This window comes from Pleurodeles waltl, chromosome 5 (assembly GCF_031143425.1).
Source record: "Pleurodeles waltl isolate 20211129_DDA chromosome 5, aPleWal1.hap1.20221129, whole genome shotgun sequence".
NCBI classification, from domain to species: Eukaryota; Metazoa; Chordata; class Amphibia; order Caudata; family Salamandridae; genus Pleurodeles; species Pleurodeles waltl.
Genome location: NC_090444.1, coordinates 264,903,043 through 264,927,826, shown reverse-complemented (window position 1 = coordinate 264,927,826; position 24,784 = coordinate 264,903,043). Strand labels below are relative to the sequence as shown.

The 24,784-nt window shown below is 45.2% G+C and overlaps 1 protein-coding gene across 2 annotated transcripts in view; it reads left to right on the top strand.

Moving 5' to 3' along the window:
* LRPPRC (leucine rich pentatricopeptide repeat containing) overlaps positions 1-24,784 on the top strand; it is a 576,320-nt gene that overhangs the window by 284,854 nt on the left and 266,682 nt on the right. The window lies entirely within an intron of this gene.

Below are 24,784 nucleotides of genomic sequence, written 5' to 3'. Positions count from 1 at the left end.
CAAATTGATAAGTCAAAAGGGCATTTGAAGTCTGTGAGATAGCAATTACAGATTTTTCGAAATACTTCGTGCATGTTTTTGCAAACCTGTGTAGTTAATTTTACATTAGTTTGGAAATTTTAGTATGATGTTCGAGTCAGTTTCACAATCATTGGTTGACTATCTTTGTACTCACAAATTTCGTTTTATTTCATTTGGAGAGGGACGTGCCAATTGTGAAGAGATGTTGTAAAGAAAATAATCTTGACCTACAAATGTCAGATACAAATGGGTTTGACAGAAATACCAGCATTTAACTTGGCTTCGGCAGTTTCTGATTCTCCAATCGATGACTGTCTTGGGAAAGTAGAGATTATATGAACATTTACATAGCACATATTTAATGGTGAGCAGCTGACATTTCGAATCAGATAAATGCACAATTATCCACAAAAGAAAATGTTTTGGAAAGGACACTGGCAATATTTAATCAAATTAGACCTTTAAAAGATGTCCTTCAGTAAAACCCGTTCCCATCTACATTCTTCAGTTGTGTTTTGACAGAATCTAATTCGTTTGTCTTTTTTCATGGCTCTTTCGGCTCCTTCATTATCTACCTTACGGGAGTAGTTGACTGTACCAGTTCCACCAGTATTGCTAGAATTTTTAAGACTCCCTGAGGCTTCAGATTTGTAATTATCCTCATGAATCCACATGCTGAGGGGGATTCCTCCCTGGAAATCTCTACATCGTGTTATTGAAAGAAAAGGTAGACCTATGTTTAAAGTCAGTCTGTCATAAACAATTTTCCCATTAGTTTGTTTCTTTTTGGAAAAAATGTAGTGTTTGGGTCCCACCTTTTTACTATATTTTTTTAATGCAATTTGCTAGTGTTTCATATTATGCAGCTTACAAATTATGATTACATATATATGTTTGTGTGTGTGTATACACACACACACACCACCCCCCCCCCCCCCCCACCCCCTATAGTTATAGTTAGGATTCCCAGATTTGGGAATTCCCTGTATTTTTGGCTGTTAATAACTTTGCCCTGTTTGACAAATCTCCATGAAACTTTGCAGACCTATAGCTTTTTCTGCATTGACTGATGATGCAAAATTTAGCAGTGATTGATTAAGGGGGTGCAGAGAAAAAGAAGCATTTGCAATGCAATGGGTCTCGTATTTGCTCGACAGAACTATTAGCGTCGTAAAGTCCTAACCGGACTTTTATTGCCGTATAAATTGAAAAGTAATAATGTTTTACATAAGCAGGCCGATTTAAAGCGCCACGCCATCAGCGTGAAAGAGCCTACAAAAGGAAACAGAAGTTCGCTCCCAAACGTATCAGCAGCATCGCACCCAGCGAGATCGTGCTGCGTACGAAATAAGAAAAAGTAGTCCAGAAATAATGCTGAAAACATGGAGCCTTGTATGTTTTCAGTAGTTGGCCGGTGTGCTCGAGAAGGGCTAAACTCCGGAAAAGGCATGACATGTATGCCTTTCACTGATGAAGTCAAGCGCCGTTTCACTCAACACCATTCTGCACCTCTCAACTCTATGCCACTCCACTCATGCCACACTGCTCCACCCTTATGCTACTACACACCACTCAACTGTACTTCACTCAGCCATACTGTACTCCTGTCAATGACAATGTACGCCCCTCCAGTCTGCCACATTATACTCCACTGTATAGCACTTCACTGTACAACAATGTACTTCTGTCAGTGTGAGTGTATAGCGCTCTACTTTGCCACTTTTCAACACTCTACACAACTCCCTTTGTGCCGCTCCACCCTACTTTACTGTACTCTAATCTGAGACACTACTCCACTACTGCACTTTATGCCACTCCATTGTACACTGTTCCGTGGGGCTCAACCCTGCAACAGACTGCCCTTCCACTCTACCATATTGTACCTCCCTCAGTTTACTCTCCTCCACACCACTGTACAGCACTATAAATCAATCTGTGGCACTCCAGAACACTTTTTGACACTCTACAACACCTCAGTCCACCCCACTGTACTACACAACACTCCACTCTACAACACTTTAGTCCAGTGTATGTTAGGCCACTCCACTCTACTCCACGCCACTCTATTGTACAACACTTTACCCCACTCTGTGCCACTGTACGACACTCCACTCTATTGTACAACACTTTACCCCACTCTGTGCCACTGTACGACACTCCACTCTACACTGCTCCACTCCACCACACTCTGTACTCCTTCATTCCAAAGTACAACACTCTACTTCACTCTACGACACTTTGCAACACTCTACGGCACACCACTCCACTGTGCTGTACAAGATGCCACTCCTGTTGATGACAGTTCATTTGACTCAACGATATGTCTCTCCAAGGTCCTGCACTCTACATCACTCCACTGTACAACACAGCACTCTGACACTGCACTGTAAGACACACTCCTCCACTTTTCTATACAGCACTTGCTTAACAACACGCCACTTGACAACACTGGACTCTACGATTTGAAACTCATTTGGTTAAAAACACAAAAACATTTAAAAGATTTTCTTCAAAGAAAAACAACATGCACAAATCCAAGTCCTTAACTAGAGGGCAGGATTATGCCAAGCACTGCTGTCCAAGCCAGACAAGCTGAGAACAGTCATCTGGGGTTGCTGAAATGCCGCCCAAGTCTTGACAGGCCACAGTACTGCTCACAGGCACACAGGTGCGTCCCAGGTGAGCTTGTCAGCTTGTGGGATCAAGGGGACCTTCTAAACGCAAGGGGGGAGGGAGCACACTGCCTCTAATCCCAGCACAGTTCTCCTCATTTCATTCTGCCAAATGCAGTATTACTTCAAAATTGCTGTCTCTTGAGCTGACTAGCTCGGCTGGGATGCACCTGTGTGCCTGTGAGTGGTACTGTGACCTGTGAAGACTCGGGCAGCATTTCAGTAACTCCAGATGACTTTTCTGTGCTACCTCTATTCTGTACTGATCAAGTGTTAAACCCAAAAATGCGTGTCTAGAGATAACAGTACTACCTGCACCAACTGTGGTGAAAAGCGACAGCAACTCAAATTAAACGTACTGCATTTACCAGAATGCAATGAGGGGAACTGTGCTGGGATGAGAGGCAGTGATTTTATTGTTAGGTTGTTTTCTTCCACCTTTGGTTTTGGATGTGTGCTCCGGTTCGACACAGTCACTAATTTCTCTGATACTGTCTGTACTGTTTTAGATCACGGTTCAAACACTGTGTTATAACATCAGCATTGAATTTGTCCAGGGGATTCCATTTGGCCACTGACCTCTTTGACCTTCATCCTTTGGGTCATAATTTCTTTTCGTCCTTCACTCCAAGAGATGTCCATTTGGTGATGGAACAAACACCTTTTTTGCCCTTCTTGCAACACCAAGTTGACACACAACGGCTCCCATTGGGTGTGTAACTTGTGCTTGTCCCCTGAACACAGAGACAACATGTGAGACCTGCAAGTCTTTTCGCCCAAAAATATCATTAGGAGATTGAAGAGCTAGATGACTTGAAATGTCTCGAGAGACACTGGACCTTTTTGGTTCGGAAGAGCCAGAACTTGAGGTGAAGGCCCATCCATCGACTGCTGACGATAGCAATCTTTCTTCTGATGAGAGCTCCGGGCCTGATATGGAAATGCATGAAATCACTCCAGGGCGAACTGAGTACTGTGCCGCCTCCACCCTGGCCACAGCAAATGTTGTTGAAAACTTGACTGCCTCCACACCAAAATGTCAAGACTGTTGTGGATCACCACTGCCTTCAGGGCAAGGTCACCATTGACCGGCTGATTCTGGACACTCCCAGCCTCGGATCTGTGCCAAGGAAAACCGCCTAAACAGCAGATTGTTGACCCCAATCCCACCACATCAGACTCTAGTTGACCCTCCAGGGCAAAACCTTTGGAACCATTCTGCATCGGTGCTGAGAAAATTAGCTTTGTAGCCAAAAGCGTGAGTACCAAAAATAACATTGGCTAAACTGAGGAATGGGACCGGAAACTCACACAGACACTAAACACTCTGTGGAAACAGTACAACCAGTGCTTGAGAGAAGTCACCAGGAGTTGTAATCAAGGCAAAAGCATCTAATGATTCACCCAGATACAGGACTTATCCTCACCAGGCCCCATCACTCAGGGACACAACCTGCAAAAAAAAACAGCTGTCTTTCATGGAGACTTTGGACATTCCTCTTCCTCCAAAACAAAAGATAAAGGAGGATAAGACGACCAACCCACTGCACACCAGCCCACCACCATCACAGCCTGCTTTGCACACCCCTTCACCACAACTTCCACCTGTCCACCCTATTAATGAGTCACCTGAGGGTTCACTATACTCCTACACAGGGGATGAAGACTGATAGTCTATCTGACCTCAGGACGATCTGGGAGATTCATATGACGCAGAACCACCTGATAACACAGACCCGGATCTATATCCAGCCAAACCCCTCTTCCCCCGATGATACAGCTTAGCATGAGTCATTTAAAACCCTCTCATTCAGTCAGTGTTCGGCACAATCTCTGCCAGCTATAACATTATAACCTTTGGTTCTGTCATTGAATTACTAAGGTTTTCTTCAATTTTATTTCCTATCTATAATGACCCTGTAACCTTTGTTTTTTTTCAGTGAATTTCTATGGTTTTCAAATGCCATTTCTTAACTACAACATGTAACATGGGTGTGTGCATGGTTGTTTGGGTGTCTCAGGGTGTGTCTGTGTGTGGATAGTGGCTGTGTGGGTGTGAGAGTGGCTGGGTGTGTCAGTGGTTGTGTGAGTGGTTGTGTGGGGTCTGAGTGGGGGTGTGGGTGAGTGAGTGCTGTGTGGGAGTGGATGTGTGGGTGTCTGTTAGTAGGTGTATGGGTCTTTAAGTGGGTGTTTTTTTAATTTTTTTTATTTGGGGTCTGGATCAGCAGATCCACCCGAATTCACCTGAATCTGTGAGGATCCGGGTGGCTCAGTGGATCCTCGCGCACAAAAAAAACATTTTTGGACAGTTTCTTGCCCATGAGGGGTCCCTCACTGACTCCTCCATCAGTCCAATGGGGTCAGGGTACTACTACTACCCTGACCCCTTCTATCACTTTTAAATGTTATTTTCCTCATGTGGAACCGAGTACTAGTGAAAAAAATGGCAACCACAACTTTCCTCTCGGGTTGCTGCCAGTCAATCATGACTTTGCTATTGGCATGTGGATTCGTGAATCCGCCCGGGTCTTTGGAGGATCCGCGGCAGACCCACGTCTCTAGAGATGCATAAAGCTTTTTACTTTAATAACTCCAAAACTACTGAACAGATTTACAATGAATTACAAAAAGCACTGTTTCTGCAGCAAGATCTAGCTTTCTGCCAAATTTGGTATGATTCCTTTAAGCTGTTTTATGTCTAAAATCTCTATGGCACATTGTATGGGATAAATGCATTTTGGGACTTCCCCTTTTTCTCAGCCCCCACTTGATGGATAACCCTGAAACTTTAAGACAGCAACTGAAGTTACTGGCAAACTAGTTTTTTTAAATTTTGCGAAGATTCGTCAAACGGCAGCACAGGTATTTGCAAAACAAAAAACACTTTTCCTATGGAAACTAGGTCCTAACTACACATATTCACTTAAAAAGCCAAAGGTTACAGAGACGTTATAGTTAGATTCTGAATTTACTTCTAACCACATATTCCAAACCTTCAGCATAACCCCAGGCTCCAAAATGGGCCCAGAAGATTTAAAACAGCATTGTTCTATGCGCTCCCTTATGTGGCGCCACACAGCTCTGCATTGACTGTTTATACCGAAAGTGGCAAACTGAGTTGTATATAAGCACCACAACTGCACATTGAAATCAGTTTTTCTTTCCACGCCTTTGTACACTGCCCTGGAATTTCCCCCACTTTTTTCTCACTGGTTGAGGAGTCTTTCTCTAATATTGCTTCTGAAACCAATTGTGCAAAGAAACATGTCCCCTCCAAAAGGTGTAAATATTTTCGGGACTATCTCAAACATATGCCTGCGACAGACCTTCACAAGATTTTCTTCTAATGTTTGGCTTCAGGGCATGACTGTCATGTTATTCTCTGCCAAGAGTGTTCCCTCCTGAATACAAAAGCGATCAACAAAAGTGAAACAAAGTTGTGTGTCTCCAAACACTGTGAGGTATTATGCAAGTCCAGCTTGAATTTGAGAGCATAGACCTGCTCCTGCATCAGGTGCTCTTTGGGGGTACCAGTTTTCCAGTAAGTCAAAGCAGAAGAAAGCTAGGCAGGTTTTATCTCTGCGTCACCACTTTCTCCCAGAAAAGTCATGAGAATGCCAGGGTGCCTCTTGGTCTCACTCCTGGTCACCTACCAAGAAGCTAATTCACCAGCTGATCCAGATGCATCCTAAGTTTCTCAGCTCGTTGGCGACATTGCAGAAGATTAATGCTTTTAAAGAGTACATGTTGAATATTTTTGTCTCTCTTCCAGCTTCCTCTAGCACACCTTCAAGCCCCAAGCATACATGGTTGCCTCCATTTGGGCAAACACTGGCAGACTGGTCTTCGCTGCTGTGTGTGCATCCCGCTTCCTTTTTGGGGTTCTGCACCAGCTTTGGAGTAGACTTCCACTCCTGCACCACAATCGAAGATGATCCCTTTGACATAGACGCCAGCCCTGATGATGATGGCAGCAGAGGAGAATTCTGTACAAATAATTGTGTCTGACTCTGAGCCGAAGTCTTCTCTATCAACATCGCATCCTGAATCCTTAGTGGCACATGACCACCCTTTGCCCTTAGTGGCACATGACCACCCTTTGGGTGGTAAGACCGGTCAGTCAAGGATGGAGACCAAGCAGACCACATCCATGCTACTAGGGACAGCAAACTTTCCAGTACCCCACCTCTTGCTCAGCAGCCCCTGAACAACTTTAGTTTGCCCTTGCCGTATTTTCAGCTAGTGCTTAAAGTATTGTCCCACGCTGACTATAACATCTAACTTAACAACCAGAATTCCCCCTTGAGCCTTCTTAATACATTTCAATTATTTTCATGAGGCACCTGCGATTCCTACAGTGGATACACACAGAAGAATGCCGATCGGCATTTTAATATCCTTTTCATCATGGCCGACTAAGGTTAGTGGTGTACAACATCACCACGTCTGTGTGACTGGATGTTTATACTAGTTTGTACTAGTTTCACAGAATTGCTTATTGATTTAATGATTCACCCCATTGCTTAGTTCCAACTCTGAGAAGTATACGCCTGAGTAAGTGTTTGTATGCTTTTGTGTGTTCCTCCAATTATGTCACTGATATCACTGCATCAGCATGTGACTGAATGTTTATACCAGTTTTTACTTGCTCCACAGAATCACGATTAACGATTCACTCCATTGCTTAAATACGCTTGAGTAAGTTTTCATATGTCTCTTTTTTTTTTTTCTCTCCTTAAAGCATGTCACTTATAATTGGTCCAGTGCTCACTGTAGTCTTATCTTGCTATATAGAAATAATGGAATTAACCACCATTAGTCTTCGACTAAGAACACATGTGAGACTTTTCTCTCTCCCTTGAAAGGTTTGACTATTTCTAGACACTTCTTGGCTGGACACAACCCTACAACCTTTTGCTTCCCCCGAAGTAATTTCCAGTTTGCATGATGTTTTAAACTGTTTTTAACTCCAGTGGTGGTTTCTCTTCTTCACTACTCTAACCTCAATATCACAGAGAAGGTTTCACTCTTTTGTATTCACAACAGGTGTATAATGCTTCAGACAGGCCTTATTGTTTGATTTCAAAACACTATAAAGGGGTGAGAGGGAATTCCTGTCCGACCTCCCTTAACCAATAATTATTCACACAAAGAGGACAAGAAATATAGTCAAGTATCAAAAACCCGACTGATTCAAAATCAACAACATTTTGAAAAACGGCCCTCACCCACAATTTGTGGCATGCTTCATCATAGGGCCCTGCTAACACACTCCAAAAATATAAATCTCATTTGGAGTGGAGCAGTAAGGGTGGGGGAACATATAAACACAATAGAGAGGACCACCAATCATGGCACAGGGACCAAAGACGAACAACAGAAAGAGATATAAAACTCACACAGGCTGACCACTTGTCCTATTTTATTCCGGTACAGCCTGGACAGGATTAAAATGTTATTGGTGGTGTTTTTAGTAATTAGTAACCTGTACACCCCAATCTCTGAAGAGGGTCAACATGTTTCGGCCTGTTTCTGATGCCAACTAGGGTCATGCGGCCTTCGTCAGGACCTTCGCCCTGTCCCCGTATTATAAGAAAGAGCCCTACCTGTCCTTTGATCAGGAGGCTAATTGATTCGTGCCGCAAGATATACTGTCATTTGTCAGCACACTCAGTATTCTGTGGGGAAAAAATAAGATTGATATCCACAATTCAGTGAATTGTGGTATCTTATGACAGTCCCCAGATCTTCACCTTATATGTGTAAGGAAAAGATAATTAAGCTTGTGCATAAAAATTCCCTAAGGATAATTTCATTACCTTGTAGGAGAAATAATACCTGTCTAAATCCACCCGTGTTGATTAATTCATTATCAATATGTACACACCCAAGTGATATACCCAGGTCCATAAACAAGAGGGAACGGCTGGTGTGAGTGCACTTACCGAGTTTCATTAATATACCGGATCCGGAACGACGCAGAGTGCACACAGTCTGCCTTCTGCAGCGTAGTTCCCGATGTCGATGCTCCACCAGCACCCACCAGTGGGGTGAGTCCCATCTTTCTTCCTGATGATCCGCAGCTGGAACGACGACGTACGATGCCGACTGGGGCCAGATCAGTGCTTGATGCTTATTTTGATCAGCCAGCCGCAGGTGAGGAGTGGGAGGGGTCTCTGGCCCTTTAGAATATGGTGTGGAGCATATTGACTGGTATGAGGAACTTGGGGAGGCCAGTGGACTGGATACTTCTCCAGATTCTAGCATGCTCTCACCTCCTACTGTGGCTATGGAGGAGGGAGCTTTATATGCTCTGTTGGTGCATAGGGCAGACAAGGTCTTGGACCTGGATTTGCCTATGGTGCCAGTCAGGATTAACCTCCTGACTAAGGTGCTTCATCTGGGGGTTTCCACATCGGAACCAATGTTACGCTTTAGCGAAACCCTCACTGATGTCCTACTGGGGACGTGGTCCAAACCCAGCACATGTGCTCCTGTAAATAGGATAATCGGCCACCGCCATCGACCAGCTCCTAATCATGCTAGTTTCCTCACCCAACACCCCACCCAGGAGAGCTTGGTGGTCCAGGCCTCCACTTCCCAGGGTGCCTTCCCTTCTCCTCCCCCAGATAAGGAATCCAAGAGGCTTGATCATCTTGGTAAGAAAATGTTTTCTTCCTCTAACCTGGCATTGAGGTCTGTAAACACCTCATGCCTATTGGGACGTTTCCCCCATACTTTATGGGATACGGTGGCGCGGGTGGTTCCCCAGATCCCGAAGGGCATGCAGGACACACTCACAAGTTGTTAAAGATGGGAGAGATTCAGCAAAGTTTACAATATGATGTGGTTTGGACACGACTGACACGCTGGATAGGGTAATTTCATTAGTAGTGGGCCTTCATTGCCACGCCTGGCTCCGTACGTCTGGCTTTTTGGAGAATGTACAGACATACCTTATGGACGTGCCATTTGATGGCCTGCGCCTATTTGGAAAAAAGGCAGACTCAGCGCTTGAGCAGTTCAAGGACACTCGGGCTACGCCCAGATCCTTCGGCTCCTCTGCGCCTGCTCGCGAGCAGTCTGCCTTTAGCCCCTTTTGAGGCTTTGGGAGGAGTATGGTACCACGCCACCCACAAATCAGCCACCGGTCACCGTCAACTCAACCTCCAGTGTGGGACGAGGTTTTGGTACCTTCAGACACAGAGGGTTTAGCCAGAGGTCTGCCACCACCCAGCCCTGCTCCTCCACAGTTCTCAAGTCCTCTTAGCAAGACCACTCATGTCCAGTTGGAAGGAGGATTCAATTTCATCTCCTTCACTAGTGGTCCATAACATTGTAAAAATGGGTCTTGCAGATCACGCAGAAGGGCTTGTCCCTCCTCTTCCAGTCTTTCCCACCCTCGATGCCTCTGTTAAAAGAATGGCTGATAGAGGATCACTTAGTCTTGCTCTGCAAGTAAGTTAAGGCTCTCTTGGCCAATGGAGCCATAGAAAGGGTCCTGATGTCAGAAGTAGGCAGTGGTTGTTATTCCCGCTACTTTCGGATTCACAAAAAGAACAAGGGTCTTCATCTCATTCTGGATTTGGGGGACTCTTCCTCAAAAAGGAGACATTCAAGATGCTCACACTTGCTCAGGTCTTGTCTGCCCTAGACCAAGGAGACTGGATGGTAGCTCTGGACTGGTATTTTCACTTCCCCATCCTGCCTGCCCGCAGGCATTACTTGTGGTTCAAGGTGGGCCACAAGCACTTTCAGTTTACTGTGCTTCCCTTCAGTCTTACCTGTGCCCCTCGATTGTTCACAAAAGTGATGGTGGGGTAGCAGCTCATCTGCGAAGGTTAGGGATTTCAGTCTTCCTGTACCTTGCCAACTGGCTGTTGAAGGGTCCTATTCCCAAGGCTCTCATCACCCACCTTCAGACTATGGCGAACCTCCTGCATTCGCTGGGGTTCACTATAAACGTGCCAAAGTCACACCTGACTCCCTGTCAAAAGCTCCCTTTCATCGGGGCTGTTCATGCAATCCCACAGATGCTACTTGTGGTTGATGCTACGTTTTCCTGTGCTCCTTTTCGGCCTCACCAGTGCCCTTGTGCTGTTAATGAAAGTGATGGTGATGTTCGTAGAACACCTTCAAAGGTTGCTGATTGCAGTTTTCCCTCACCTCAATGACTGGCTTTTGAAGATGGGCTTTCCACAGTGAGTCCTAGATCACCTCCAGATGACAACGAACCTCTTGACATCATTGGGGTACGCTATTAAAGTGCCAAAGTCACACCTGACTTCTGAGAGGCTCCCTCTCATTGGAGCTATTCTGGATACAGTGTAGTTTGGGTCTTTACTTTGTCACAATGAGTCTAGGACATTTCTGCTATGATCCTAATGTTTCTGCCCTAGTCTTACATCTCAGTGAGAGTGGCTATGAGGCTAATTGGCCTCTTTGCCCCCTGCATCTTGCTTGTCGACTATGTCATGTGGCATATGCAGACTCTGTTAAACTCCATCCGGGTTCAGAGGAAACTGTAAAACATTTGCCGTAGTGCCTGCTCAACAGCAATTGGATTGGTGTCAGACCCTTCTCCCTGCCCCACAGAGGACTGATCGTAGTGAGGTAATAAAGGAGAGGTGGAAATCAGAGAACTCTGCTCTGTGGCACAGACCCTACTCCAAATCAACTTGTTGAGGTTGCAGACCATTTGCCTGACAAGTCTTCCTACCATCAATCAAAGGAAGACTGGTTTAGGTCCTCATGGACAACACCCTGCCATGAGATACTGCAGCAAGTAGGGCAGGGTTGATGGTCATGAGGCTGTGCCAAGAGGTTGTACGTATCCAAGCTGGCTGGAGCATCAGGGCATTTTTCCTGGGCAGGTGGAGTCTCAGCTGAAACAGCATTGTGCCACTTGTTAGCGCTGGAGAGCTATTGCAAGAGGAAAAAAATCCAGATTCTGACTGGCGTTTGGAAGAGGTTCGCTGTGAAACCTGTGGGAAGACAATGGATCCTCCAAAATATTGGTAAGTAACTTTTTCAAGATGTAAAAAACATATACGTATATGAATATTGATTGAATTCCCTGCTCATGCTTAACTGATGACATTGGAGTTCTGTTCCATAGCCCAAGTGCACCTCATAGACATTTATTCTGAAGAATGTCTTCATTTTAAATGTTACCTGCTGTCTTTAATGGTGCACTGAATTTAGCAGCTGCAATTTGCGACTGACCTTCTGTGGATTTGCCTTGTTGTTAGTGTTGTCTGCTCTCCACTGTGGTACTAGAAGGAACAGGGAGGGGATAGGCTGTGTATCTGCTTGGAGTGCAGGCCGTTTTAATTTGCGGTTTTGCCAGGTCCACATCCACACTCAGTAAAATCAGTTATGTTTTATTTACAGTCCTGTTAATTTCAGGTCTGGAAGAAGCAAATTACTTGTAGTTGTTCCAGGCAGTTCTTAGTGGGAGCTTATGTTTGGGCTCCACTGACCTAGTTCCCTTCTGTGTTTCACCCTAACCTTTATATTCTACATCAACCACCAAGCACTCTGACCTGCTCTTAGATTCTGTCTTTATCAGGCGCGGCCCATCCTTTAGGGCGGAGGGGCCATGTCCATCCACCTTTTGCCCCTCATGAAGAGTGTCTGTCAGGCTGAACAAAGGTCAGCCTGACAGACACTCTTCATTTTCAGCTCAGACAGCCAGGAGTGAGACTCCTGGCTGCCTGAGGTGAACTTTGCTGGGCTGAGGAGGTCACAGCTCCGATGGGCATGACTCCTCGGCTCAGCAAAGGTGCCTCGAAGCCCTCCCCTGGGTGACGAGGAAAATGTCACTCATTGACTTCGACCTGGGCGTTTCAGGTTTAATCCCTGAAGCGCCCAGGGCAAGTATCAATCAGTGACACTTTGTCACAGAGTGGGGTGGGGTCAGCTGCCTCACTGACCCCATCCCACTCTGTGACGAGGGCAGGCAGCAGTCCCAGCCTTACTGGGACCTCAAGGCTGAAGGTAAGTGTGTGTGTGTGTGTGTGTGTGTGTGTGTGTGTTATGTTTTAAAATGAATGTTTGGTGTGTGCATGCATGTTTGCATGTTATGAGTGTTGTTAATGGATGTGCGTGTCTGTGTGGAAGAATGTGTGTGTGCGCTGCCCGCCCGGCTCCCTCCTAAAGCTGCCGGCCGCCACTGGTCTTTATTTACATTTTGTTTAACCTGTGTAGACAAGTAACATCTGTAATACAAACACACTGGTATGTTGTGCGTACCTGCTGCAACATTTATAACAAATTAGCGTTAAATGTGGTAAAACAAATTATTACTGTAATTATCATCTTTCTTGGGGTGTTCTCTGAAACCTCTCCCTGTAGTGCTCTTTTGCAGCTTTTCTCTCCCTGCTCCTGCTTGAATTCAGAAAAGTAGATAGTCAGGGTAGCATCTTGGCTTGAGTTGGCATGCCGTGTACGCTTTTCTGTGGCTAGGGCACAGTAGTTTATCTTCTGGGTAAACCATTAAGACGTGGGATCTGATTTGGGTAATTATTGAAGCAGATGGTCGGAGGAAAGATGGTTGTCTGTCAGTCGGAGGCAGTCCTAGAATTGGCACAGGCAGATTCTAGCCTGCTGTCAAGTCGCTACAGGTTCTTCTATATAGAATTTTTTTTCTTACTATCACAGACGTGGTACTCAAAGAACATTATTGAAAGCTGGCCTGACACAGGCAGATAGAGGAAGATTTCCAGTACTCCTAAATCTGCAAATGTTAACTGTTTGGCATTTTATTTCTGTTTTTCTGCGGTGTAGTTAGAGAGAGCACCCTTTCAGGTAGTTCCGTGGACCTGTATTTAAATACCGCAGACTGGTTCCTTTTCGGCCTCAGGAATCACCCTGGTTAGTAGAGAGCTTCACACCCAAAGTGGGCACATGACTGAGTACTAGCATGGTAATTTTGCTAGTTATTCTTCTCTTGTCTGAAATTAAAAAATTGTTTTACTATTTGGCGGAGAGGTCCTTGAAAACCAAAATTAAAAGGGTCGGGTCACAGTTTGAATTCTGACGAACGTAGCAACTATTAAAATGGAAGCATCAAATTATCATAAATTCTGGGTGAGGAACTCTTTCAAATGCCTTCTTCAGTGTGAGGTCACCTTTCATCGAAATGCAAACATCCCAAATGTAATGGCTAGTTAGAGTGGTGATAGTGCACCATTCACCATGTTGACATGCTCCTCTGTTCTCTAAATCTATAGTAGTTTACATTTTATGCAGGAAGTGCTTTTGAACCTCACGAAACCATATTCCACTCCTCCTTCATCACCCGACACACATTGCTCTCGGAGTGTACTAGTTCTTCATATGTTGCAGTGAAGTTCCCCTCACTCCGACCACCAATGTTTACAGCAGCTATTTGGTGGAGTGTTTGTCCTGTCTTCAGAATGCCTTTTAGGCCCTCATTACAAATGTCCCAGACAATCGCCTGGATGTTTTAAAATCCTCAGTGTCACTGGGCGATAGATTCATGGATGGTGAAACTCAGGGTCGTTACAAGTTGGACCCTAAGCGTCCCATTAGAATTGAGCAATTACCGGGTGAATCCGTAATTCGGGGTCCAGTTCCCTTGGAAATTCTTCATTTTACCCCAGTTGACATTTTAGCAACATAGGAAGCAGTGTTTGAATATACTTAACTACATAATGTTTTTGGAGCCACACGCTCTACATGCTTTTTCATAAAAGGCAACATTGCTTTCTATTCGATGCACAGCATGTCAAGGAATTTAGGATACTTTCATGCTGGAAAGGGAAAAAGTAACTCGCCAATTGCAGTAGAATTGCAAATTCAAGATTTCCTTCTGACACACTCCTGACTCCCTGGTAAAACAATGCTTGAATACTGGCACATATAGTCCTTTGAAAGCAAAAGTATACACTGAAGCTGGCACCAAAGTGTCCGCACATGGGCAGGTATGAGATCGATTACATGGATAATATGAACCTCTATTATGTTTGCCGCCCAAACATTTAGAGATAAAATCTGGTATTTTTCCAAATCCAACTACTAGATAGTTCGATGATGCACGGAAACAATCTAAGCTAGACTGAATATGTTAAATTATTATTACGTAGGACTGAGTTATTTTAATTCCTGCTGTGCTCCACTCCAAGCTTTCTAATATGCTTGTCAATTAAATTGATGTGGAACTGGTAATATTTTCCAACAGTTACACCTGAAAACTTTAGTATGTTTTTTTTTTTTTTAAAGAACTTTAATGGTCTGCAGGAGGTAGAGCTGCTGTATTCTTCATATCTATAGACCTAGGCTTTGCAACAGATGTACTATAAGATTGCTTAATCATTATCAGGAGCAAATCCCCACCTTCTCGAATTGCGATCAGTATTTCACATTTAGTTCTGTCTCATCTGGCCCTTAATTCATTGAGAGCTTTCCCAATCAAAATCATCAAGAAATGGTAATGACAGCCAAGATGTTAGATTTAGCCTCTTTGTTTTGTCTCTTCTGTCTCTGCATGCCAAACTCGTACTTGTTTGATGAGCGCTTCCTTTGTGGAATAAGATTTAAGCAGACAAATGTGTCTTATGTAGGTGGAAGTCTTTTTCGAATATATAATACTGATCATGATAGGTTTTGAAGGGATGAGTTCATTATATTTTTTTTACAGTATCCACATGAGATCCAATTACATGCACTACATCAAAATTGACCTTATTACTTGATCAGTGGTTGTTCTGAAAACCTAGGGTGGATCCGGCCATCCTGAACTTATGTTGGGCTTCAATGTTTAGTACTCTGAATGAAAAGTTAAAATCTCTCAATTTCAAACTATAAACAAGTGGGCTAAGAGGGAATAGGAGGGCTGAATCTTGAAGTGATGGGCCTTGCTTTCAGATATGGACTCGCCCACCAGGAAACCGTCAGAGTCCCAGGTGGTGGCTCCTCTGAAAGGTTTGGGACATGGTCAGTCACGTGCCACAACATATCCAGTCCCAAAACGATGACCCCCACACTCCGAATGTGATTGCTTTGCGCTTGTGAACAAGGAATTTGGAGTCGACATTCGGGTCGATGCTGGGGAGCCTTTCATTGTGTGTTTGCGACCTGGAGGGGCGACTGTGGTCTTGGGTAGGCGCAATTTGCAGTGTAGAGTGATCTGAGAGTGTTGAAGGGAGAGCACATGGAAAGGTGCTTTGCAGATGACTGCATGCATGGCCGCCTTGTGTCAGAGAGACAGTACATACACGGGAGATAGAGGGATCCACTGCGGCTTCGGGGTAGGAGTGAAGGGAGTTGTTCGGGAGCAGTGGTTGGGCTGCAAGATCAGTAGAATTGGGGGAGTTTGGTGCCTCTGGGGCAGCAGCGGCTTGCCAGTATGGGGGGGTGGGGGGGGGGGCTACCAGAGCACTGCCCCCCTCATAGATTACCCACCTCTTCCAAATGCTTGCATGATTTCTTGAAGTTTTTACAAGAAAACAAGTTATTTTATCTATCGTTTGTTTTAATTTAAAAAGCTGCAACATCATGTTAGCACCAGAGGGGGATCCATTGTGCCCATTGATGTTGTGTATACGTGAGGGCTTTGGCTCTTGGAGCCCAGCATCCAACATTCCATAGTTTACATGCTTCACAGACCTCGGGCTGTGCAGCATGTCAGCTAATGGAGCTTGTTGCTGGGGCTTGTCTGCCATACGCTCATATGCCCTATCAGAAGCTGAGCTAGTGAAGGAGGGTCGACCTCCAGCCCTATCCTGTCTTCTGATCGGACAGAAAGCGTATGAAAGAAAAAAATCGGAAGCTTTGGTGTTAGCTTCCAGGTCGCCTTACTTTGGTGGGCAGCTTCCAAAGCAGGAAGCGTGAAATTAAAGATTTTCAGGCTGACCAGCCATGCAGGAGTAGCAGCTTGCAGTGCGTCAGATGATGTAATTTCCAATTCTAGAATGTGGGAGTTTCTGAATGTGTGCATGCAAGTATTTCTACTTATGTATGTATGCATGTTTACTTGCGGGCGTGGTGATTTTCTGAGAGCATGCCTTTGAGTGGTTTTACAAGTCTGTAGTGTCCCTGTTAATCAAAGAAAAACAAATGAGTGTTTTTATTCATACACCTATTTTAAACGAGCTCTGAAAATGTTTGCTATGTACGTCATACAACAAAACATCACATTAATGTGATAGTGTCCTCAAAACAAAAAAAACTGTGTTTCTTTAACGTGGAAATTTGTCATTAATATGCCACATTATAGCTCTGCACTGAGAACTATTTATTAACAATTTTTAAACATGACACATCAGTGAAATCAGAGACGTGACAGTTTTCGTGTAAACCCTGTACATGGCCCAGATTATTAAAGAGAAACATAGTCTATTACGTCAAGCACATTAGGATTTTGTATAACTGGTATTCTGAACTGGAATACTTGAGTGTTTTCATATGCGATAATGAATAAAAAGGAATTTTTGTGAAATAAAATGTGTGCCTAAAACCACGCAATTTAAGCAAAGAAGCTGTGATGTAGCCACGTTCGTTTTCTGGTTTCACTGAGAACAAATCAGCCACTAAATGGGTATCTATTTGCCTTTCATTTTGTAACATTTTGTGCCTTTTTGTAGTTTTTGTATAGTGTATTCTCGACCCAAAGTTTTTGGTGCGGTTTAGTGAGCTTCACTTAAATCACACAAGGTCACATTATCTTTTTTTAAGATACAGGGAGACTCGTGGGCAGATTTACTAACATTTGAGGCAGCGCAGGGAGCAAAACAACTTGCTACACTGCGTCAAATGTAGAGGACAGTAATTTGTCATATCTAGCAAGATATGGCGCATTACTGTTCTCTCTGCGCTGGCCACCCTACTGGATCTGTAGTGCAAGGATTGTTTTGGTGCACACCTTCCTGCACAAAAACAGTCCTCTGAGGCCTTTCTGTCTTTTTGCAGAATGCAGCGCATGTGGACAGTTAAAAAAAAAAAAAAGAAGTAAACCTATTTCTTCTTTTTAGACCCTCCTGCCAAGGCGTGGCATTTTGATGCATTCCCAGATTTGCTATTGTTAGTAAATCTGGGAATGTGGCAAAAACCATGGGACGCCTTCCCAGTGCAGAATAACAAGTCAGCAACTCATACTGCCTTGCATTACTCCAGATTTATTATGCCGTGAAGAGTTACTCAGTCTCACATAAGGGCATGTGTTGCCGTTCTGTCTCCTTGTGTGACACAAGGACAACTCAAGCCCTTCGTAAATCTGGGTTTCAGTGATTTGCCCAGAATCATAGGATGTTGAGCTGATACAGAGACTCAAACCCAGTTCCAAACCCGGCAGCTCTGGCCATAATGCCACATCCTGGGCAGAGCGAGAGTGCCAGGCAGAGTCCACTTGAAAACTTTACTTGTCATGGGCTCGAGCCTTCAACCGGACCTCGCATTAAGCCAGAGCCAGGCTCTACCTTTCATTGGAGATATATATTCTATTTGTCATCACTATTCACTTCCTCTCGCAATCCATCACCCACACAAACCCATTGGTTTCAAACAGGAGAGGAGTCAGCCTAACCATATGGATGCAATAAGTAAACCCGTGATTCAGCCTTTGTTGTTGGCCTGGTTGTCTAAGTTTGTTTGCAGCTGGGTGACAAACTATTTCTGTCACCACGCACAGCCTTCATGAGCTCCGATAATTATTTTGAGGGTGTTTGTGAACTTTGGGTGTCTGGCAACAGTAGGTAAAATGTATTCCATTGCTGACTGTTTACTATTATGTATTTCGTTTTATTGCTGTACTGGCACGGTGCCTGCAGTCGATTTTTACGTGCATTTGTGTTGCTGTTTAATTCACGGTGGTGTTTGGGAGCAAGTGAGGGTGGGGCTGTTGTGGGGCAGAGGGAGGAGAGCCTCCTCTCTGTGGTGTTGGCACATCAAGGAAGCTGGGGCGACTTGGGGTGCTGTGGGTCCTCTGTGACTCTACACGGGGTGATTTTGAAAGGAAATGTGCCATTGCAGTGCCAATGTATCATGAAGTGATTGACACCGCTCGGCACCGGGGCATGCGAGTTTGTGTGGCATACAGCAGTACAATGTAAGAATATGTTCGATGGCATCTGTCGCTGTAGATACGCATGTTCTGCAATAGCTCGCCATCTGGTGTTGGGCCGGAGTGTTACAAGTTGTTTTTCTTCGAAGAAGTCTTTCGAGTCACGGGACCGAGTGACTCCTCCTTTTGTCTCCATTGCGCATGGGCGTCGACTCCATCTTCGATTGTTTTTTTTCCGCCATCGGGTTCGGACGTGTTCCTGTCGCTCCGAGTTTCGGAACGGAAAATTAGCTAATTTCGGAAGATTTTCGTCGGTATTGTTGCGTTCGGGATCGGCGTACTTAGATTCCACACCGCATCGAAGATCGAAGAGCTCCGGTGCCCTTCGGGGTAGTTTTTTCGATCCTCCGTCGGGGCCTGGTTGGCCCGACCGCGTGCTGAAGAACGCCGATGGAACGGACCCCGTTCCGTTTCTGCCCCAAATGCCACAATAAATACCCCTACACAGACCAACACTTGGTCTGCAACCTGTGCCTGTCACCTGAGCACAGCGAAGACACCTGCGAGGCCTGTCGTGCGTTCCGGTCCCGAAAAACACTCCGAGACCGTCGAGCCAGAAGACTTCAAATGGCGTCCGCACCGACAGCCCAACGGGAGTTCGAGGAACAGGAAGAAGAAGGTACCTTCTCGATCCAAGACTCAGACTCCGAAGGATTCGACGACACACAAACCGTGAGTAAGACGTCGAAAACCACACAAAGAAACATTTACAAGGCCCAGGGGACGCCACTGCCACCAGGCCATGGCTCGACCCATAAATTCGGTGACCGACCGTCGGCACCGAAAAAGGCCCAAACAGTGCCGAGATCGTCCGACTCCGGTCGAGACACCGGCACGCAGCCTTCTCGGGACCGAGAAAGTGCTGGAGACAAGCCTCGACACCGAGATGCCGGTGTGGACACGGCTCGACGCCAAGACAGCGGCACCGAAACAGATCGACGCCGAGAGGTTTCGGCCCCGAAAAGGAAAAAAGTCACCTCGGAGCCGAAAAAACACGCAGACAAAGTTTCGATGCCGAAACAAACTGCAAGCGACCCAGCTTCAGGCTCTTATACAGAAGAGCACTCGCTAACCTCCCAAATGCAAAAGCATAGGTTTGAGGAAGAGCTACAAGCAACTGATGTGGACCATACGCAAAAGCGTATCTTCATTCAGCAGGGGACAGGAAAAATAAGCACCCTTCCCCCCATTAGGAGAAAGAGAAGGTTGGAGTTCCAGACAGAACAAGCACCACAACCAAAAGTGGTGAAAAGAGTTACACCACCACCCTCTCCTCCGCCCGTGATTACCGTTTCACCAGCACAAACTCCATCACACTCCCCAGCTCACACCACCATGAGCCAGGGTGACCAAGATCAGGACGCATGGGACCTATACGACGCCCCAGTGTCAGATAACAGCCCGGAGGCATACCCTACAAAGCCATCTCCACCAGAAGACAGCACCGCGTACTCTCAGGTGGTGGCTAGAGCGGCACAATTTCACAACGTAAGCCTCCACTCAGAACAGGTCGAGGATGATTTCTTGTTCAACACACTCTCCTCCACCCACAGCTCATACCAAAGCCTGCCTATGCTCCCTGGTATGCTCCGGCACGCAAAAGACATATTTAAGGAGCCGGTCAAAAGTAGGGCAATCACACCAAGGGTGGAAAAAAAGTACAAGCCGCCTCCTACGGACCCGGTTTTCATCACTACACAGCTGCCACCAGACTCTGTTGTTGTAGGAGCAGCTAGGAAAAGGGCCAACTCTCACACATCTGGAGATGCACCACCCCCAGATAAAGAAAGCCGCAAGTTCGATGCAGCTGGTAAAAGAGTCGCAGCACAAGCTGCAAACCAGTGGCGCATCGCGAACTCCCAGGCACTACTTGCGCGCTATGACAGAGCCCACTGGGACGAGATGCAACATCTCATTGAACATCTGCCCAAGGACTTCCAAAATAGGGCAAAACAAGTGGTTGAGGAGGGACAGACCATCTCCAACAACCAGATACGTTCCTCCATGGACGCTGCAGATACAGCTGCACGGACAATTAATACATCTGTAACTATCAGAAGGCATGCATGGCTCCGAACGTCTGGATTTAAACCAGAGATTCAACAAGCAGTTCTCAATATGCCTTTTAATGAAAAAGAACTGTTCGGTCCACAAGTGGACACAGCGATTGAGAAACTCAAAAAAGATACGGACACTGCCAAAGCCATGGGCGCACTCTACTCCCCGCAGAGCAGAGGGAATTACAGCACATTCCGTAAAACGCCCTTTCGAGGGGGGTTTCGGGGTCAAAGCACACAAGCCAGCACCTCACAAGCAACACCGTCCACTTACCAGGGACAGTATAGAGGAGGTTTTCGGGGACAATATAGAGGAGGCCAATTCCCTAGAAATAGAGGGAGATTTCAAAGCCCCAAAACCCCTACTACTAAACAATGACTCACAGGTCACTCACCCCCTCCACACAACACCAGTGGGGGGAAGAATAGGTCATTATTACAAAGCATGGGAGGAAATCACTACAGACACTTGGGTTCTAGCAATTATCCAACATGGTTATTGCATAGAATTTCTACAATTCCCTCCAAACATACCACCAAAAGCACAAAATTTGACAACACACCATTCCAATCTCCTGGAGATAGAAGTGCAGGCACTATTGCAAAAGAATGCAATCGAATTAGTGCCAAACACACAAATAAACACAGGAGTTTACTCACTGTACTTTCTGAGACCAAAGAAGGACAAAACGCTGAGACCAATCCTAGACCTCAGAGTAGTGAACACTTTCATCAAATCAGACCACTTCCACATGGTCACACTACAAGAAGTATTGCCATTGCTAAAACTACACGACTACATGGCAACTTTAGACCTCAAGGATGCTTATTTCCATATACCAATACACCCATCGCACAGGAAATACCTAAGGTTTGTATTCAAAGGAATACATTACCAATTCAAGGTACTGCCTTTCGGATTAACAACCGCACCAAGAGTCTTTACCAAATGTCTAGCGGTAGTCGCTGCACACATAAGAAGGCAGCAAATACATGTGTTCCCATATTTGGACGACTGGCTAATCAAGGCCCATTCGTTCATACAGTGCTCCAATCACACAAATCAGATCATACAAACCCTCTTCAAACTCGGGTTCACCGTCAACTTTACAAAATCCAACATTCTGCCGCGCAAGGTACAACAATACCTAGGAGCCATAATAGACACATCAAAGGGAGTTGCCACTCCAAGTCCACAAAGAATTCTAAATTTCAACACCATCATACAACGCATGTATCCAACACAAAAGATACAGGCAAAGATGGTATTACAACTCCTAGGCATGATGTCATCATGCATAGCCATTGTCCCAAACGCAAGACTGCACATGAGGCCCTTACAACAATGCCTAGCATCACAGTGGTCTCAAGCACAGGGTCACCTTCTAGATCTGGTGTTAATAGACCGCCAAACTTACCTCTCGCTTCTGTGGTGGAACAACATAAATTTAAACAAGGGGCGGCCTTTCCAAGACCCAGTGCCACAATACGTAATAACAACAGATGCTTCCATGACAGGGTGGGGAGCACACCTCGATCAACACAGCATACAAGGACAATGGAACGTACATCAAACAAACCTGCATATCAATCACCTAGAACTTCTAGCAGTTTTTCAAGCACTAAAAGCTTTCCAACCAATAATAGTTCACAAATACATTCTCGTCAAAACAGACAACATGACAACAATGTATTATCTAAACAAGCAGGGAGGGAGGCACTCCACGCAGTTAAGCCTGCTAGCACAGAAAATTTGGCATTGGGCAATTCACAACCAAATTCGCCTAATTGCACAGTTTATACCAGGGATCCAAAATCAACTCGCAGACAATCTCTCTCGAGATCACCAACAGGTCCACGAATGGGAAATTCACCCCCAAATTCTGAACACTTATTTCAAACTCTGGGGAACACCTCAGATAGACTTGTTTGCGACAAGGGAGAACGCAAAATGCCAAAACTTCGCATCCAGATACCCACACAAACAATCCCAAGGCAATGCCCTATGGATGAACTGGTCAGGGATATTTGCTTACGCTTTTCCTCCTCTCCCTCTCCTTCCTTACCTGGTAAACAAACTCAGTCAAAGCAAACTCAAACTCATATTGATAGCACCAACTTGGGCAAGGCAACCCTGGTACACAACGCTGCTAGACCTATCAGTGGTACCCTGCATCAAATTGCCCAACAGGCCAGATCTGTTGACACAGCACAACCAAAAGATCAGACACCCAGATCCAGCATCACTGAATCTAGCAATCTGGCTCCTGAAATCCTAGAATTCGGGCACTTACAACTTACCCAAGAATGTATGGAAGTCATAAAACAAGCCAGAAGGCCATCCACCAGGCACTGCTATGCAAGTAAATGGAAGAGGTTTGTTTGCTACTGCCATATTAATCAAATACAACCATTACACACAACTCCAGAACATGTAGTGGGTTACTTGCTTCACTTACAAAAATCTAACCTAGCTTTCTCTTCCATCAAGATTCACCTTGCAGCAATATCTGCATACCTGCAGACTACCTATTCAACTTCCCTATATAAGATACCAGTCATTAAAGCATTCATGGAGGGCCTTAGGAGAATTATACCACCAAGAACACTACCTGTTCCTTCATGGAACCTAAATGTTGTCCTAACTAGACTTATGGGTCCACCTTTTGAACCCATGCACTCCTGCGAAATACAGTTCCTAACCTGGAAGGTGGCATTTCTCATCGCCATTACTTCCCTAAGAAGAGTAAGCGAGATTCAGGCGTTTACAATACAGGAACCTTTTATACAACTACACAAAAATAAAGTCGTCCTAAGGACCAATCCTAAATTTTTGCCAAAGGTTATTTCACCGTTCCATCTAAATCAAACAGTGGAACTTCCAGTGTTCTTTCCACAGCCAGATACCGTAGCTGAAAGGGCACTACATACATTAGATGTCAAAAGAGCATTGATGTATTACATTGACAGAACAAAAAACATCAGAAAGACTAAACAACTCTTTATTGCCTTTCAAAAACCTCACGCAGGAAACCCAATTTCAAAACAAGGTATAGCCAGATGGATAGTTAAATGCATCCAAATCTGCTACCTTAAAGCTAAACGACAGCTGCCCATTACACCAAGGGCACACTCAACCAGAAAGAAAGGTGCTACCATGGCCTTTCTAGGAAACATCCCAATGCAAGAAATATGTAAGGCAGCCACATGGTCTACGCCTCACACATTCACCAAGCACTACTGTGTAGATGTGTTAGCCGCACAACAAGCCACAGTAGGTCAAGCCGTATTAAGGACATTATTTCAGACTACTTCCACTCCTACAGGCTGATCCACCGCTTTTGGGAAGATAACTGCTTACTAGTCTATGCAGAACATGCGTATCTACAGCGACAGATGCCATCGAACTGAAAATGTCACTTACCCAGTGTACATCTGTTCGTGGCATCAGTCGCAGTAGATTCGCATGTGCCCACCCGCCTCCCCGGGAGCCTGTAGCAGTTTGGAAGTTACCTTCAATTATTTATATATGTATCATCTCAACCTTAAATAGGTGCATACTTAGTCACTCCATTGCATGGGCGCTATTACTACAATTCAACTCCTACCTCACCCTCTGCGGGGAAAAACAATCGAAGATGGAGTCGACGCCCATGCGCAATGGAGACAAAAGGAGGAGTCACTCGGTCCCGTGACTCGAAAGACTTCTTCGAAGAAAAACAACTTGTAACACTCCGGCCCAACACCAGATGGCGAGCTATTGCAGAACATGCGAATCTACTGCGACTGATGCCACGAACAGATGTACACTGGGTAAGTGACATTTTCATTATAAATCGTGTGCATTTAATATTTGTGTTGGATGGGAGACCCTTTGTCTGGCAAATGAACAGTGGGTGTTTTTTCATGGAGGGACCTGTGGCTTGTCATTGTTTTATTTTACTGGAATG